Source organism: Varroa jacobsoni, unplaced genomic scaffold, assembly GCF_002532875.2.
Source record: "Varroa jacobsoni isolate VJ856 unplaced genomic scaffold, vjacob_1.0 scaffold_12, whole genome shotgun sequence".
Taxonomy (NCBI): domain Eukaryota; kingdom Metazoa; phylum Arthropoda; class Arachnida; order Mesostigmata; family Varroidae; genus Varroa; species Varroa jacobsoni.
In genome coordinates this window covers 114,902-135,079 of record NW_019212914.1, presented here as the reverse complement: position 1 = coordinate 135,079, position 20,178 = coordinate 114,902, and positions in this window count along the sequence as shown.

The following is a 20,178-nucleotide window of genomic DNA, read 5'->3' as shown; positions in this document are numbered from 1 at the left end:
GAAACGGTCCTTGTTTTGTCGTAGGCAATATTGCCCATTGCGGAACATACTAGCATAGAAAGATTCCGACGTGATCAGAGAAAAATTATATATATAGATAGAAAAATATTCTGCATATCACATGAATGTTTTTTAGTCGTTTTAATCATTTTTGAAGATGACACAGCTCTTCGTCCTAAGCTTTTGCCCATTTTTCTATCCTGTCTTCATGCTAGTACATCGACAGCACTTTCACCTAATGTTACGAGATATCCATTGGCCCGATCCATCTGTTCAGCTGGCTGCAGTCTCGGGTGTCAAGCGATTCTCTTTGCACAGCCTACTCCGTCGATTATTTCAGTTAAGTACCGTCGTTCATAACCATAGTGATCCTACGTTTGGCAACGATGACGAGGTCGCAGATAGCGACGATGACGACGACAATAGAGACTACAGCCATGAAATAAAGTGGTTCAAGAGTAAAACATTCTCCGAAGCATTTCTCGGGAAAACTACCAACACTCTGCAGATCGTGATCTGCAAACTCACTTACACACTCGTTTGCATCCCCTCATGTACCCCTATGTTTCCATGTGCTTAGAGAAAGCGATCATCTCTTCCCCTCTCCCGCTGTTTCCTTTTCTTTTTCGAGCATCGAGTTTGTCCATCACATCGCTGTCGTCTGCTTCTTCTGTATTTAATACTTCAAGCTTAATGCCTTCGAGCACGTCGTGGCCCGCCCGCCAATCTTCTGTTCACAATGGTACAGGCCTCTGGAAAATGACAGCGGTAGGGCACTGCCCCGCCGAGCCACAGTCACTGCGAATCGTCGCAGTGCCGTTGCCCTTCAAAAATCTGCACCGTGACAGCGATTACGGTTGTAGGAATATTGTCAACCGAACTGAACACAAGGAACGAATGGTTGGCTAGCCGATAGTGCATCCACGAGGTTTCTACCCCCCCCCCCCCCCCCATAGACGAGGAGCAAGCGGTGGCTTGATTGTGATACCCCACCCTAGTGATTCGTGCTGTTTTAGTTTTGCTGAGTCTCTTATAATAATAATAATAATAATGTGAGAACGAGCCCGCTCCCTTCTACTAGAAGCAGCGGTCTGCGAAATACTTAGAACAGAATACAGTTAGTTTAGCAGCACAGCTGCACATTGTTGAGGAATTGGTTTGGGTACAACAGTCTCTTCCCAGCTTCAACAGTTCCGTTCCCAACTCCGAATACATAGAGGCTTCGACACTTCCTTAGCGTAAAGGAGACACACGATTCAGAGGCACAATGCACGGTGCATGAGGTGGGAGTGTTTGTGCCTGCTTAGAAAAAGATCGGAGCTGGGGAAGTTGATCGGAAGGCGAATCCGTCGCTCTAGCCAGTGACTGCTTCTCGTTCCCTCTCAGCCGCTTCCTTCCCTTCGACCGGGGGCTTCACACATATATATGAATTGACATACATACATATATATACATGGTTTCGATATACATATATGCGTATATATGTATATGTATGGCTAAGCCGTGTACACAAATGTGGCCATAAACTCATGCTCTCTCTCGTCGCCTCAGCTGTCCTTTTGTCAGGCAGTGTTCTCGTAGCTTCTTTTTGGGTAGTCAGTCGACTTTGATCCCGAGCTGAAGATCCCCTTGTTCGCGGCTATGGCAACACAAACGATGCCCAGTTGAGACCTGGGTAGCAGCGAAAAGCAGTGAAGTCAAGTTGAGTCATACTTAAAGGAAAGGAATCAATGCTTGAGAAATCGTCAGAGAAAGAGGAGAAGCGCGACGACGGTGAGGGCGATAACGAAAAGTGGAACGGCCGTAGAACGAGTGCCTATAGCATGTCTAGTTGGACGGGGTGCGTGAAAAAGTGCCGCCGCCGCCGCTGTTGTGCGCAGGGCAAGGCAAGGCCGGGCCGGGCGAGGAAAGGCAACGCGAACAAATGGACAACGCCGGGGCAGAAGAAGAGGAGGCAAAACTAATTCAATTTATTCGCAAATCGAAACAGGGACGTACTGAGCGCTGTCTAGCGAGAGCATGCACGCATGAATTCAGCAGGGTTGCATCGTTCGAGTCTCGGTCGTACCGGTTAAGGATCCTCGTGGCAGCCGGCGCTCTGCAACTTGTCCTACAACGAATGCGACGCATCAGAACGACTCGGCCGGCGGCAGTACAGGCGGCAGCAGCAGTAAAAGAGCGAGCATTAGACGAAATCGCTAGGACAATAGACACGCTTGTCGCAAATAAGGGAGTACGAACATTCAGCGCACTCTTATTGTATACGAGCACAAGTAGTGTATGTGTAAGGGAGGGGGCAAATCCACAATTAAAACCCTAGATAGAAAAGCGACACCTAGTTAGTAAAAAATAAATATTCCTAAGGCGTTGCTGCGTCATGCGGAATATTCAGTTACTACTGATACTATGATTACTGCAAACGCGTTTGGCTTATAATGATCAATTCTTTGCTGGCCGAGTATCGATAACTTCCTAAACTTCGATCGACCGAGTAGCTTGCATTCAAATTTATGGTACACGAGGTGCATATATTTGTTTTGCTTTTGTTGTACGTATTATATCTGAACAAATACAAAGTTCTTTTGCCACATGTCAAGCATAAGTTGCCAATCGAAACGTTCTATGCGACATTTTTCCTCTAGCCAAGTTTATATCGTTTGTTTTTAAAAATTTTTATGACTTAAGATTAGCGGAATTCGCGTTAGTTCTTAAATAAAATAGAAAAAATTTATCTTACGAAATAAATTATGAGAAAGAGAGTGTTTCATGTACACTTAACTAAAATACATCATGTAACCCACTGCAGGCGCACTTTTATGTTTACGTAATACATTAAAACCTACTGAATATGTTCTCGTAGAAGACTGAAGTCTCCATACTATATGTAGCCCAGTATGTAGGGGCAATTGTGTAAAATTTAGGTCGTCTCAAAAGAACAATTCATTTTAGCCAAGTAGAGCGCTCTATAGTATTGAGCAGTTCGCTTTCAACCTATACCAGCCTAATTATTACACAAAAGTTTTTAAACATAAATTATTTTCTATTCCCTTTGTAACACCTAACCGTAAATAACTGTTAGCTTATGCACATACATTGATAGCTAGCTGCGTTTGATGTCGACTGAAGTCGGGTGCGTATACATGATTGTGGACGCAGCCTAGAACGATCCAAAAGCACTTTCCTATTTAGTCGCTTTCTTCCTGTACGTAACTTTCCTTATTATAGATCCAATATAATGCGTTTCGAGCCTGATAGTACACATGTAGCATACCAATGCATGCTGATACAGCCCATAAGACCTGTTGATATGTCCAGCTGTCTGAATGAGTTCTGTTCGTTTTTATCGATGGCCTGTTGGCCAGCTGCAACTTTACCTACAAGAAACACTTAGTCTAATCGCGTTAATCTGTAAACATGTAGTCAAACCCAAGCCAATGTTGGCACTTATCTATCGTGACTAGCTAGAGAACTGCTCAAGACACTGTCATATCGCACCGCTTAACATACCTCTATCAATATCAGCGAGGCTTATTCCACCCTATTAATCGCGGAAGCTATCTATGTATGTATGCGTTGCCACCTCAAGTAACTCACCACAGTTAGCTTTTCACGATTCTCACCCATATCAGCCTAACATAGATGACCCTGTGACAGGGTTTATCCCTTGGGGAATAAAGCGACCGCATCAATAGGTCTGAAGTATACGACTGTTTGCTTCAGAGTCTCCCCGATCCTTTGACGCCGTTCCCCACACTTCCTATCCTACCGAATCGCTAAGCGAGTAATCTCGGGTCTATAGGACAGCGATCCAGGAGAGTTGAGGACTGCAATTGGCTTGCTCGGCTGCCTTCTTTGAGCAACTATTCTGATCATCGTTTTTCTACGTCTTCTCCTCTAACCTTCGCAATTATGTTGCGCTGACACCTCAGGACACCGCCACTACATCGCGGGGGTGACAGGTGTGGCTTTACAACGGATCGCCGACTCTTTACAATGAACAGCACGAAGACTTTCGTGGTCTAACAGCACAGTCATCAGCATGAGGATTAGAGTAAGTACCCACATAAATGCATACATACACTTGCATCTTTGCGCACCAACACAAGCAGAAGCAAATACGTAGCACACATATCCAAGGAAATCGCACGAGAAGACCAAACGGTCATTCGCGTGGGGCACTGCTATACGAACAAATAGGCAAATAAGCTCAAAGTAAGTTGTCGGCAAAACCTAATAAGCCTAATGCGGTTACCGTTCGACTTCGAGTCTGTAGAGATACGACGAAGACTTCAATCACAGTGGTAGTCGGAAAGCGAAGGCATCGTTGAACAAGACAAAGACTTCCATGGGCGCAGGAAGGCCGTGCTGTCAAGCAGGGTAAATCGGGAGGGACCGAACTTCGACAACCGTTGCTAAACTTTGCAGCGCAAAAAAACAATTCTGCATACACGAAATTAACTTTTTTAAATTTAGAATCGATGATAGTTTTATCTAATTCTACATTCAGCTCAGATAAGTTTGAAATTTTTCCATTAGGGAAAATAGAACGGTATGACAACATACATACTGTGTTGTACGATTGAAGCTTTGGATAGTCTCTATAAAATCATGCTGGATCCCATACTAATACTCTCACAAATACTTCGGATTATTTTGTCGTTAGAAACATTTCCCAAATTTAATCCTTACTTAAATAAGCCTGAATCATGCAATTCATATTGTATTTATTTTGATTCCTCTAAATACGAGCACGAATTAGTTGCGACAATAAAAAACAATGGAACAGTTTTAGGAATTTTCATGTGCCATGGATATATGGATACCTAACCATCAGAAGAAAACTGGTTATATGGACTTTTTCTTCTAACTATAACGAATTTTCAATTCACTAGAAAATTCACGCGTCAGATCCCTAGAGTGTTGACGCAGATACGTACTATTTTTATAGACATACCGGTTGCATGGATGAAGTCGTGTACACTGTTACCGAAAGCGTGCAGCTTCTAAAATAATGCCCATACTTATATTTCCAACAAGACGTCAATTACGCGTTTTACATAATCAACCTGGTCCTCCAGGACGGCTTCAGCTGCTGTCTCTAACCACACAAACGATAGTAATATGCGACCTAATCTACATATTACACTATGTCTAAAATAGAGAAAATAAAAATTCCCGATCTCGACCTACATCGAAAAGCACGTACATCTGTTGCGTAACGGTTAAGGTATGCTAGTACAGTTGTTGGCCAGAAATGCATGTTTACCATGCAAGAATTCTTTCTGGACGGGATCGTCGCGCTGTGCATGTATCTGCCCATTAGTCAAAATTCTCCTGCTCAGGAAATAGGATAAAACGTCTTTTCAGTGTCCCAATTCTTTTTTGTGGTTCCGGGTGTGTCGTCCTACGGACGATCGAGAAAACAGAATGAGATACTCAGCAGCACAGATTCATTTTTAGATGCAAACACTTGCTCTAAAGGGTACGCGTCGAATAAACCCCTGACGTACGTATTCATGAAGGAGATACTAACGATAGCATACTTCTATGAACCCAGCAAATAAATGGCGGCCAAACCGGCCGATGCATAGTAACTGCAAGCATCGGTGGAATAAGGTGTCTTCGTGGTAAACTACTTGTTTATGTAGTGAGACCCTTCATATGCCATCTCTTTTCTACTACAGCCTTCAGATAAGAGGTTAGCCTTAAAGCATAGCCCACACAGTGCCGAATCTCCAATTAGTAGTGGACTCGTACCTCGCTAGTATACGTTTCATATTTGTGAGGAGTGACTAGGCTCGCTAGCGTATAAGGTATGACATACGTATCGGACGACAATCTCCGAAGTAGGACCTCGGATGTGCGGATACGTACTATTTCTATAGACATATCGGTTGAATGGATGAGGCAAACGAGCGGGGCAGTCATCGGGATTGACGAAGAGACAATAAATCCGGCCGGACCATCCTGGGCCCCATGGGTAGTTCTTGGTGTGCGATGTCAGCTCTTTTTATGGTTCTCTCTTTCATCGTCGCCGCTCTCGGTCATTGGCCGTTCGCTGTACTGCTATCGTTTAGCTGCTTTTCCTACTTTGTGTGCACGCTGTTATTCTCTGCCAACCGGTGTGTGTCTCCTGGAGCTGCTTCTGTCCTGTCCTGTGCTCGGTATAAATGGCGCCCTGCGCTCGGCGTCTGCCGGCCTTTTCTCAGTCTGAGAACAGCCGACAACAAACAGTTGACCGGCTGTTCTCATTTAATAAGATTGTTTCAATGAAGAATCCTTTTCCTCTTTCATTTCGCCTTCAAGGGCAAGGCAGCTAGCGCGAGCCGAGTAGCTAACTGTGTTTGGTGAATTAAAGTACTGCATCACCGTCGGACAAAGAAGAATGACATCAAGGCAGTGTTCGCGTCAGTCGCAAGTGAAGGCCGGAACGAGCTGCTCAATACTTGGCAGATGGACGCAGGGATACAGAGGACAAAATGCGCCGGACCCACTCTCTGCTCTTTCCATACCAAGCACTGGGAAATAGTCAGTCATTTACTTAGTGGCTGATCATCATATAAAAGTCCCGGCTGTTTACTGCGGTCTTCCCTCAGACAAATGTATGTAACGACGAAGCAAATTTACTTAGTGAGTGACCATCATTTAGAAACTTCGGCTTTATCATCATCCCCTAGTGTAGTCTTGGCTTAGACGAGCGTACGTAACAACGAAACAAATGGGCGAAAACAATCTGTTCTTTGCTATCGGTCACTCAGTTAATCATCTCGTGGGCAGATCCAATTTTTTTATTGTAGATGATCGATATTCTTCTTATTTTAAAAAATGGTAGATCCTAAATGAAAGGTATAAGAGGCATTTCTGGGAAACTTACTGAGATTTAGCATCACTCCTGTCTCGCTTCCTTCCTTCTTTGAGGAATAAACAGATTAAGTGTCCATTTGTTAAGCTCGTCATCATCAAGCCTGTCGTTCATGTCAGACCTCGCCAGTCTCAATCGGACCGTAAGCTCGTCACCGCCTCGCGGCCGAAGATCAATGATTAGTGTACATATATCTACAGAGCAAGTGCTCCTAACTACCTCCGTATTAGCCACTGACATTGAGATGAGTGGAACGACATTTTGGCGTTGAGCTGCTATAATAGAGACGATACCGAGGATGAGGCAGGATGGTTGTCGAATGTCGAAGAGTCGAGTATGCCTATCACAGAATGATCTATTACTTAGGGCCCTTAAGTCTTTCAACGCGGTAGTCTTGCCAAAGGGTACTATTGTCCGGCAAAGCCTGCCCGATGCCTTGCAATTCAGGGCAGCATCGATGGGAATGGTGCTACAGCGTGCGGATATGGCCCTTCTTGTATTGCTGTTGATAGCCCCTGGATGGAGTAGTTTGTAGTATGCTCTCACCCACTGACGACCATCTCGCTTGCTAATGTTGCATAAGAAGCGCGTTTGTTGTCTTTGCTTCGTTGGTCGGTTAACGTACGACTGCAGAATATGCAGCGGCATTCTGCGTACCACCAGACCCACGGTCACGCAGTAACCAAGTCGAGTAGCTAAACAAGAAAGGATTGAGGGAAATCATGTTGGGAAGTGTACCCGGAACGACACCAAAGATAGCCCTCTAAGCGATAACAAAGTGATAGCGTCATCTGGTGTGTAACGACGAAGACAATGGTGCCCTAGCTAAGCGCACCACTACTACTACTGCCAGGCATAAGTGGTTACACCGGCAGCGTCTAGTTAGCAGCGTTACTTACCCTTGAACACCAAAAGGGCCCGCTTTGGTCGTTCAGTATATTAGCCAGACAGCTTAAGCGATCGCAGCGCCGTAACAACCGGGATATGAGGGTCGACTTTTTTGGACCTTCGTTGTCGTGGGGGCTCTTGTTCCCCTTGCAAGACAAAGTAGGTCGCATTAGCAGAAAAACCAGTGACCGCTGTGTCGACCGCAACAGTGACGCTGCTGCTGCGATAGCCTGAACAACGCTAATGGTGGTTGGAATAAAATGCTTTTTAGCGTCTTTTAACGTCTTCTGGCTGGCTGGCTGGCTGGCACATTGGCCTAACGCCGTCCTGCTGTCCTGTCACTGCCCCAACTTCATTGGTTTAACGACAGCAACGCTAACGCTGTTAGCGCTGACTGTGAGCTCCAATTCCACACTGAGTGCAGTTTTTGCTAGAAACAATATCGCATCCTCTCTCCGCGTTCACCGCTTGTCTTCATCTATCCTGCCCTAATTCATGAGTAATGTCCTGATTGAATTATCAATCCCCGTCGCCCCACACACCCGTATCCCATCTAGTTTTCCTTGTCGCTCGATCTGCTATAGCTCCAGGCCCAATCGAATACCCTTCCTTCTTCCCGTTCAGCAGTGAGCAGTCGGTAGTAGGCCCCAATGATCGTTGATCGACGCCAGTCAAGCCTGCCGTTTTGCCTGCCTGCCTGCCTGCCTGCCTAGGGTAGTCCACGGGTCTGACGGGTTCGGCTCCTCTTGAGGATGATTCCTGAATCCTGACTCCTAGAATCAGATACTACCGAACGCGACCACCATTAAGAGGGTAGAAAAGTGGAAGACGAGGCATCGAACAGTAGCATGCTAACGGTAGCTATACAAGCAGAAGGAGACAAGGATAGTTTTCTTCCTATTTCCGCACTTGAGCTTGATCGGCCTCGCTTCACTGCACCTCGCTCAATGAATTTCATCAGCGAACAGAATGGCACCGCTGCGATGATGAAGCTTTTCTTACCCTTGAGATCTCACAGAACACAACGGAAGAGACAAGGAAAGAGTACGCTTACTGCTGCTGTTACTGCCAATGCTCTGCCTGTTCAGTGGCCCATATCGCCATTTCGGCCAAGTATTCGCGAAGCTTGACTATTGGTTTCTTAGTAGGTGCGACTTTTATTCAGACCCGGGTCGCACTCATTTCGCCATGCCGCCACTAGGTCGTTTTGTAATACACCAAAGAAAATAGAAGCGTCTTCCTCTTACGGAAAAATAAATAATAAAATTATTCAATCGCCCTATATAAGTTCTACAACAAGGATAAAGACTGCAAGCCACGCCGCTCAAAAAAGATATGGAAGTAAATCTACTGTACGGTTTGTACGCGATTATAATAGTGCTGCCTTTACCTGTCCGTCTTTAAGGCATATTTAATATTAGCATTAGGCCAAGCAGATAGTCCTAAATATTACGTTAGGAAGACAGATGGTCGGCAAGCATCAAATTCACTTAGAGTTAGCGTTGCACTATATTGATGAATTGACGACCATATATTCAGGCTAAGTGTCGCCTGACATCTTCCAGCTCGTATGATAAATGGGCCTGCAAAGCCATTTTTCTGTTTTATACGAAATTGAAAGTGATGCATATGTGTACGGTGACGGGAGGGGAAACGCAAGTTAGCCCGTAATCCATCTAATTTAACTACACAACTGCAAAAAGTCGTCAGTTTCACCTAAAGGGCACTAACCAGCAAGGCTTTATGCAGCACGCACTTGCCGACAAACAATTGCAGAACTAGCCTATATCTAAATATCTATGTTTACGTTAATATAAGAATACTAATTTAATACCGTTCAATAGGTTTATATTGTGCCTTACGAATATGTATTGAAATCTCTCTGTATTACTCATGTAGCCTGATCGCCTTTGTCCTCGTTGTAGCAAGTAGTGCTACTCTGCCCTGATAACTGCGCGCACAATACAAGAAATTGAGCTACAGTAAGTCAACTTAATAAGTTCTTCGGTTAAGCTTGAATCTGAAGCCAATATATAAGGGTCTGTAAGTAACGTTAACAATTCTACGTTGTATAATTCACATTCTCATATGGATTAAACAATTCAGCACGCAGTATTGCCGGCTTAGCCCTGTACGTGCTATCTCTACAATAAAATGTCAATCTACGTATACATGCTAAGCCGGTGGGCTTCAGCTGGCTCCCGTTATACACTGCATTTGAAAGCGCCGCTATCGGCGACCATATGCAAGGTACATGAAAGAGTTAGAATGGTAATGATAGTTTGTTTTCAATATTCTAATTTGAATTTAATTAATTATTAATTAATTTTCATTTGTTCATTCACTGTGCCTCGCATAGCCAAAAAAAAAAAGGTTATCTACGGTCATGCAAATTTTTTCACGATACCTGGAACACACAAAACTGGAACGCTTCTATGATCTAAGAGAAGTTAGTCATTATCGGACGCATCACGGGGTATCAAAGTTCTTAAGTATTGTTTTTCAACTTACATAGACACCTTCACAATTGATCGTTAAGGTATATTATACCAATCACCCTAGATGCATTTCTAGTTAAACCACTAAATAGGTGAATTGTTCAATTTTTATTTAGGAGTAGGCTTCTTTTCTATACTTTTACACTGATATTTCTTATTCTACGGATCATCTTGATATTCCCTTTCAGTCGGTGTGTTTTTCGTTAATTTGTCAAATACGTGAGTGTTTAATCTAAATATAAACGTATATTAATACTTCACCAATAACGACGTTGTATACCTTTTTTCCTAGACCTTTAATTTCTCACCGTTTTTTTTTAGGTATTCAACTTCACATTCATTTTGAGGTTTTCAAGTCCGATAAATAGACGTAAGGCCAAGGATCGGCCGTCTTTAAGATTGACAGCTTTAGAATACGCTTCACTGTTATCATAGTTTTAAAGGCAACTGTTCATTGCAAATTAGTTGCTGAATATAAACCTCGAAAACTCTTTGATCGTTTTTAGCTATACACTATTGATGAACCTCATATGGATTAACTTCTAACGCGAGATCACCTAAAATACCCTCTCGATTTTCTCAAATACAAGCACGGCACTTCAGAGAAAACTTTTCGACCAGGATAAAGATGTTCAAGATCCAAGTAACTTGACAATCAAACTACGTCACTTCTTCACGAAACACTTAAACTATGAAAGTTCTTTGTGTCAAATCAGTCCCTTTAGATTTACAGAGAGTGAAACAAACGTAGGAACATATTATCATTACAGTAAGGAAAAGGATTCACTTTTATACTGTTGTTAATCCTCTGTTATGGTGTTTATTGGTTGTCCTGTGCTCTAGCAGTCTGGCACAGCAGTACTTCTCCAAATTATTATTTATAATCACTTACATTATTGATTTTCCACATAGGTGTACCTTTCTTTATGGAAAAGTTGCTTGTCTATGCAAAAGAGTGTAATTTTTATAGAAGTGAATAAAATGCTGGACTGAAAAACAGCACGAAAAGCCTCTACCTGTTGAACTGCATGAGCTTAACTTTTGGCGATATATTGGCTAAGTCATAGCGATCGTTCATAGGTTTGTGCTGTCAACAAAACGCAGAGTTTGGTATCAGCTTCATTGGCCTTGGAAATGTACTTCTAGGTACTATTAGCTGAGACACTCGAGCTATGCTATTCTCGACAAATCGATGACTGTAAATAGTCAATCGTTTATTAGCTCGGGGCAAACAGAACACCAAACTTAAATCAGAACATTCTATTGCTAACTGGAAATTCAGATCTGATTTTTGTCATCATAGGAGGGAACGTTTTTTCAATTCTGATTGTAGACCTATGCAATTGTAAATGCTAGGCGTAGGTGCCAAGAGTACAACTAGAAATACCTCGTACGGTTCGTGTCCTAGAAAATATGTCTCCCTAGAAATTTCAATCATTCTGCAAGCCAGAGCCGGATTTCGATGAGAATCTGCAAATGAAGAGACTTTCGTTATTTTACGGAAAATGTCGGTCAACCCTACGGCTCGTGGAGGGTCTCTCGAGTAAATAAAGTTATTCCATGGTGTCCCTGTGAAGCCCTATTGCAGATCCGCAGAACTTATTTTCGAAAACCTCAGTCACGCTAAAGGTGTCACGCACGAAATTCTCCGTAGTGTTCGTTGGCTGCTGTCACGTGCCAGACATGCATACCTTGACGTTATAAATCTCCAGTTGCCGCTCACGGAAATCTTAAGCTCATAGTAAACTGATGTGTAAACAGATGTCCTATATTTATTGTAAGAGTAGATAATGCTGATACAAAATCAGGTACAGAGTTGAATTTAGGACACCTGTTAATCGAGAAAAGATATATTAAAAGCGCTATTTTAGCGAAATATGCAGTCCTTATGAAGTATACACTGTAGTTTCCATATATTTCGTGTCTCTCGGCTTGTTTCCTTCAGTTCGCACACATCATCATATATTTTGCACAACGTTGATTTGGCAGAAAAAAAGAATCAAATGCTGTTTTCTCTAAATACCATCTAGTCTCACACTGAAATTAGCAGATAGTCGAAGATAAGGGTTAACTTATTTGCAAATATTCTCTGATGACTCGGGTTTGAAGCCATCGTACTTCCGGCGTACTACGGCGAGAAATGAAGCCGTGCTTGCATTCCCGTTGAGATGTGAACCTTCAGGAGCGAACCGTCGAACTACTCGGTACAGCATGTACAATTTAGAATTTTGACCCGCGAAAAGCTAGAAGCGTGTCCGCTTGGCCATCATATCAGCACCATACTCAACACAAAATAAGAAACAGGCGTTTTTCGGTCCTCAATAAAAATAATACTACAAAATAGTCAATATATACTTACTTAACGTTTTTACTACCTCATAATCAATTAAATCGCATCTCGTGACGCTGAAAACTATTCGATGCTCATAGACGTAACGTCACCAGCCACTCCCATTATTTGAGATCAAAAAAATGCGTTTTTGGGCAGGTCGTCTTGGCCTTCGGAAACCTTCATTGCCGTTATGAAGTGGTCAGAAGATTACCTAAACACCAAAATAGATCTCAGAGAAAGAGCGGCTTAATTCAAGAATTAGACTCAGAGAGATAGCTTTGGCAACACAAGCAATTTCTTCTGAATTATATCCTCAAACTAATCGAAACGCAGCATATAATTTGTAAAATATTAACTTACACATTAAGTTATAAAATAACAAGTATTTTTAGCTTTATATTCTCGTTCTTATACATACGGAGTAAATCTCACATAAGCATAGCTATCAGTATCTTGAAGATATACTTAAAAGGCTCGAAATTGAATACCAACAGCCATTCTTTCGTAGTTCAGTGATTGATGAACGCAGGAAAACACACCCCGCTAAGGATTTTGAATTAATTTTTGTAGGCAGAAGTGCGAGTCGTTCCATGAGGAGTATGTTCGAGCAGTTTTAAAAATTGTGCTAAAGAACAACATTGACGTTTTTTTTTTTTCTTTTTTTATTATTATAATCCTATTCTACGATGAACCTTGCAGTTGCTAAGAAGAACTTAGATTTCTCTATCAATGTACGGCACGAAAGGCTCGCCACTGGTCGTGTTTGAACCTATCGAATAATAATAAGCAATAGATGCAAGCAATTAAAGATCGCTAAGATACAGGTAGACCTGGTGAATTTCGCTAAGGGAAATCTGCAAAACTAATAAACGAAAGATTTTAAGGACAAAAAGAACCCGGGTTTACCCAGTTTGATCTATGAATAACGGAAATAATTCAAGTTACACATACAATATATATATGTGATATAGGTTGCTCAGTCGTGCATTGATCGAGCGTTTAATACTTTACCTTATACGTATTAATGAATATGATAGTATTTGCATAGAGTAGAATACATGACTAAAGTACATGCACATAAGATTACAGAAGACAGAAGTACAGCTGATAAGTGTAGTTGAGCGATAGTCTCAAACGTCAAAGAAAAGTCTATATAAAAACTCGACTAACAGTCGTTCGCATAAACGGCAGAAAATAACATTTGACTATTAGCGAAGCGGCTAAAGTAGATTTCATAGTGTATCTTACCATCGGTTGACCGCGTGAGTATGTTGCTTTTCGGGAGACAGTTTCCGATGAGTTCGGCTCTGTTGAATAGACGCTTTGAGATCACGACATGTCTGACACCTTGGTTGATGATTATTGAAAACCAAGAATATCAAACATATCAGGTCTATCGCGATTGGCCCACTGAGTTGAATTTCTTCTTTCCTGGTACGTTTTCTCGTATTCTTCATTCGGGGTCAGCCAGTTGCGCAACTTTACCTACTTTTGATGTCATGCACTTTATCTAGCAGTCCACATCGAGCACTATATGGTATCATATCCATAACATGTACTCTACAATGCACCCTAACTCTGGACATAGCCTCTCCATGCACCTACGTTTTACTTCGGCAAACCGAGTGGAGCGATCCCTATTTTACCACGGTGTGGTGAAATAGGCCGACGTCAACACACTAGGAACAACAAAATACCAGGATTTTTTCCTGTTTACCCTGAAGGAAACGCCTCCTTCTCTAACTGCGGCAGTTTAGGAAGCTGCTAGTTTTTGGAATACAAACGTTATTTCGATAAGTAAAATCCAATACGCGTTGGGTCTTCTTGTTCTTTATACGAAACGATCGAAAACGCACGATGGTAAGATGTTAACACAAATTCGTTAAAAATGCACATACAACTCAGCTACCTTCCACTTAACCAGTGCGTGGTAGCTTACATGCATCGAAACATACACGTCATCATAGCTGGATCGCCACTGATTGGTACTTTATGTTCGGGATTTACAAGAAATGCAGGACAATGCACAAGGACATGTGTCAACTGACACGCGCCAGTTCTCGAGGAAGGACCACTTAGTGCTCTGGTGGTTCGGTTCTCCCTAAGATATATAAACGGGCCTAGCCAGCTTTTCACAGGCCGCTACTGCTATCATCATTTGCATGTTTGCATTAGGGGAATCAATGCCTGTATGCTATTTCGACAATGAGGCACACCAGCACACGGAAACATAAATCTTTGTTTCTCTCGTCGAGCAATTGAACAACTTGGCTCTGCATGCCTCGTGCCTTCTCACTTTGTGTACATGTACATACATTTTATATATATAACTAGTTTGCCATCGACGTGCGTCGATGGAAACGAGACCCATGGTCCATCACGCAAGATACTTCTCTATCGATGCATAGAAGCTGGCTTGGCAAGCGGCACACACTTTCCGCACTAGTACGACAGCGTTGCTCACCAGGAGGCTGGCAAGATGACCTGCTTTGTTGAAAAAGCTAGTTCGGGCGACGAACTTCTCGCTTATATGCAAGATTGTATTTGCGTGTGTGCGTCTATGTGTGTGTGTGTGTGTGTGTGTGTTTTTACTGACAGACTCAGGCCTAGGAGCGGACAAATCCCTATCCAATTGAGGAAGCTGACCAAGAGGTGACACGTGCCGGTTTGTCCACAGAGCATATCCATCTACAGCTTGTCCGCGCTCTAGGCTTCGCCCTGTCTTGCGACAAGGCAATGCGAGTTGCTCTCTCGTCCAGTCGACTACAGTCCAGCTTTACGCCTACGGCTTGAGGGGGACAAAATACTTGTGTAACGACTCACACAAACTAGGAAAACCTTGCCATTTATATGTATGCGCTGACATTCCTGAGTCGTTGGAAGTCGAAGATGACACTAGGACACATGGAAGCTGGATAGAAGCGGTGTTAAAGGCACTGACATCGTATGGAATGCGAACGCGTCCGGACGGTGACCTGTCGTCTGGCGATGGTGGTGTCCGGACACAACCGCTAAAGGAGCTTGCATGGAGGGTTGGGGATGAGACAAGACGCCAGGCTCTCTGGCGCCACTCAGACGCCATCTTGAATCCATTGGTTCTTAACGTTATAGCCATTCAGTCCGAATGGCACCAAAGGAAGGGACCCCAGACACAGCCTGATATTATCAACTCGAACAGTCATTGCTCATTACCTATCGTGTCTAGGACGACTAGTTGGAAGTACCGAAAACCGAAATACCAGAGGTATCTATTACTAGTACGTACTTGTTGTCGTATATAAATGTGTAAAACGACACAGTTAAAGTCTAAAGTGACAGCGGGCAGCAAAAGGCGAAAAAACACGGCAGGTTTGGAAAATGGCGAAGTCCGTTGGGCTTCGACAAAGCACCTTTTCCATGGCCCAAAAATAAGTTACTGCGGCGACACATTTTTAAGTTTGCAGAGCTCTTGGAAGCGGCCAAATATGACCGAAAACCTTTATACATTTTCTATTGTTCCAAATACTTTTTGCGGGTCACTACTGGGAGGTTACGCCCTTCTATAATCAAAGAACTTCTTGAAAGATGTATAGACATTGAGTTCTGTTTAAGTAATTGATCAACCTATTTTCACGTTGATTTTTTTCTCAAACTGAGCTACCACTGTAGATGACTTAAACATATAACCACCGATTAGCTTAAATTTAGTATAAATAAAAAGGAAAGCGTTATAAATTAAAATATTGGGTTAAGACTCCAGATTAAACAAAGTGCAAAACAAAAATAATTGTATAATATTAGTTGACATGCTTGCGATGAGATAGAAGACTTACGTTCAAGTAGAAGCAGACGATGTCAATGTTGGTGATAGACGAGTATTAACAAAATGTGGTAATCCAAGGGTTGGGCATTCGAGGAAATAAAACGGGGAATTTGGGTTCGGTGTCGATAGGAATTTCAGCTTTTTGAACGAAACAAATAGGGTAGTGGACAACGATGATTTTGTGCGGGAATCCGGGTTAGCACGAGCAGCAATGGTAATGGTTAAAAGCATTGATGGTGATGATCAGGACAATGTCTCAAGGAACGGTATCATTCGCAGTGATGTGGACAATGGATAACAAGTAACAAAACAAAGTGCCGTGAGCGACGACTTTGTAGGTGCAGTTCCTCCTCATCTCCTGGGTCTTCTTCGAATGTGTAAGCCGGTAGCTTCTTTTGCTTGCTGCCTCCTGTCGAAGGTCTCGTTTACGTGTGTCGTACCGCTGAGCGCTCGCCCTTCAACCTGCTTGTCCTCGAATAAAGCTTCGAAAAAGGAAAGTTAGGCGCTCAAGTTGCGCAAAATGTTTCTAGTTCATTTCGTACGCTGGTCTGCCATAGCTACTATGGCAAACCCTGTTAAGAGATGCCGGTGGCTGCCGAGTCCGACGTCGCGCAAACAAGTGGCACTCACGACTGGCACACCGTGCCGACTCAACTGTCCGGCTCGACTCGTGTCGACCGAGTCCTGAAACCGATAGACAAGAAGAAGGACCGCCGCAAGGAAGCGCAGAAGCAGAGCATCAAAATTGACTCGTCGCCTTCTTCCTCTAACGGCCGATATTTCGGGGTGGGCGAAGAGGAGCGAGAGGTGGGACCACTGCTGAGGGAGAGGAGGTGGCCAATGGAAGAGCGTCTCGATCGAGCGGAACGCCCACGCTCCCTAGGCGCGCCCAGAGACAGGGGGTGGTACGGTGCGCGGAAGCCTGCGCCGGATAAGAAGAATCTTTAAGGGAAAGGTCAGTGAATAGAGCTCCCCAGCCAGCCAGCTACCAATACATTCATGCTTAGCTAGCAACTCCCTGCTCAGTTCGCCTTTTCTCGCAAGGGTACCGACAGCTAATGTTAACTGCCGGAGTTACTGGCTACTGTTCCCAACCCTAACGGAAATGCGGTGATACCCGTCATGAGAAAAATGCAAGCCAGCGAGGGCAACCATGATGAGAAGAACACTGGGGTAAAAGGAAGCATGAAAGGGCATGAGTATTTCGGGGCAGACAGTGGAGCTGCTTCAGGCAGGCAGACATGCAGGAAGAAGGGACGCAGGGGAAATGGAAAATAAGGGTGGCAGCGCACTTGGTCGTGCCGCAGCAGAGAAGGAGGAGGAGGATGGACTTGGGGTGGGCGGGTGTCAGCGCAGCGAGTAGCGAACGGTGATTCAGCGCCTGTTCATTTATTATTTTGCCTTCCTGTCGGCAGCGCCTGCAGCGGGACCCGCCGGGCTGGCGCTGCTTGAGGACCACAGAGGGAAGCAAGATCAGGAGAGCACCACAACGTAGGAAAGAGAGAGAGAAGATTCAGAAGAAGGGAAGCGAGGTGCACAAGCAAGCTTCTGAAGGCGAAGTAGACGACGCTGAAAGAACTGCAGCCCACGATAGTCGGCAGGAACGAGATGGTACCATCCGTCCGCGCTGCGTTGGGATGGACCCTCGCTAGACCTGCGTCCCGCACACGCAGTGTGCGCTGCCCGCAGCGTTGCCAGGATTTTTTTTGAAAATTTAAGAAGTCAACTAGCGGTAGCGGTACGTGCCTTGGCCGCCCTGGCTGCTGTAGGCGCCGATGTAGGCGTCCACGGTAAACAGGATGTGCATTACAAAGGAGACGGCGATCTCCTGCAGTGACTACCGGAACAATGTGACCGAAGGATTTGGACGGCGGCAGAAGAAAAATTTCGTATATGTCTTAACAGAAGGGCATATGATAAAACGAAAAAGAAAGGATGCTCGCTTTATAGGTCCACTCCGTGTATTCTATATCCAGTATGTGCCCTTTCTATTCATTTAAGCATCCTACGTGGTTGTTCAGCCCAATCGAGTGCAGTAAAATTCCAAAGTTGAACTAAAAAGGACTTTTCCTTGTTTTTTTTGCCATTTGTCGCCTTTATATACTGGCGGTTTCTCGGTGAGCGCGTACTCATACGGTCATTCTTTTGATGAGCTTCACCGACATATTAGAATGTTTCTGTTTCCCGAAAACATGGAGTACTGTTTTAACTCACAGTACCTAATGAAAAGATTTTCAAATATTGAAGGCTCATAATTGATTCGTTTGCCTCGATTTCGATAGACCAAAGTTCTACATGCAAAATTGCCATACATTTTATTCAGAATTTCAAGTTAAGTTATCCCATTGGTAGTTTAAAATCATTCATGTTTGTCTCTGTCAGCGTCAGTGTTAGCAATACGAGCACTCAAAGCATCCCTGCTTGTCAACACCGACGACAGAAACGAATGCCTTTTCTGTGGGTTTTTATCAAAGACTAAAAAAAATTATATGACTTTGTCTAAAAATGGTTACTGAAGAACGCATAAGTAGGTTCTCACAAAAATGCTATCGTTAGTGACAACACATATAGAAGTATTCCAAACGTAATCTAAGTTAATTATGCCCACAAAAAACTATATGATTCCTTAAAGAGAACTAGAACAGTAAATATACCTCGCCCCTTAGAATGTCAGAGTTTCTGTACATGCGGACGAGGGTTTTGAACTCATGTACAAATATTTAATACAACAGCAATAATTCATTCTTATGTTTTAGGAAAGGAATGCAACTTTCTAATTAACTTGAACTTTTCAATTCAAGAGGCCCGATAAGTTAGCAAGGATACTAAGTGCAAGCCTACCCTTTTTTTTGTTTGAATCAACTATTTATTTTTGTTGTCTGATATTTTTAATACTGTCATCATGGTTCTCTGATCACCAATAATGTCGTCAATTTAATTCTTTTTCATAATTGTGATGTATGTTTCAAGTTGCACGCATCCTAAGCTTCGTGTGTCTCTGGAAGTGTTTGGCTAACAGCGCTTGATCAAGTAAATCACACGCGTCGACCTTTGCCGGAAAAAATACTACATTGTTTCTAGGCTCGAGACTCCATTTTTTCTTAAGATCCTTGCCACGGCTAATAATTATCGTCCAAAAGCGAAATTGATGCTTAGCTTGACTGTGTTAGCGACGTGAAGTTAGCTGCTTGCTAGAGATTTCAGGTATCGTCAAAGACGTTTCTTATGATTGATATTTCCTATTGGAAATAAAACTAGAAGTACTGATAAATTTGCTATGGCTGCGCTGGAGAAGCAGTCGATTTTCGTCCTGCAGACTCAAGGCGTTACTGCACGCCGATGTGGATCACCGGCGACGAGCAGCACTTTGAGCTATGCGCCGTTGCTAGGCAGATCTTGGCCTGACCGGCTTGATTCGAAGGGGCCACGCCAAGAGGGAATATAAACGGGACGGAAAGAGGGGGCTGCCACAGAAAGCCTAGGTTTTTTATTTCGCTTTTTCCGCAGTGGTGGGGCAATACGCTTAGAGGCAGGAACACAAGGAAATTGTTCCGCGTCATTACCCCTTGCGAATGGATGTATAGCCCCTAGTCGCAGATGCTACACTAGAAGTGGCCGGTGAATGAAGACGTTTGCTGTTACGTTCGTTGACTGGCGGACAAATCCCAGCAGCACGGCGGCAAAGGAACTGGGAGACTTCACCGAAGGAAAAATATATGGCCACCCCTGGCAAACCTCTGCGCCCTTTACTACAGCCCAGAAACTGTTTGAGCGGTGTGCGTCTCAATCCTGAAGA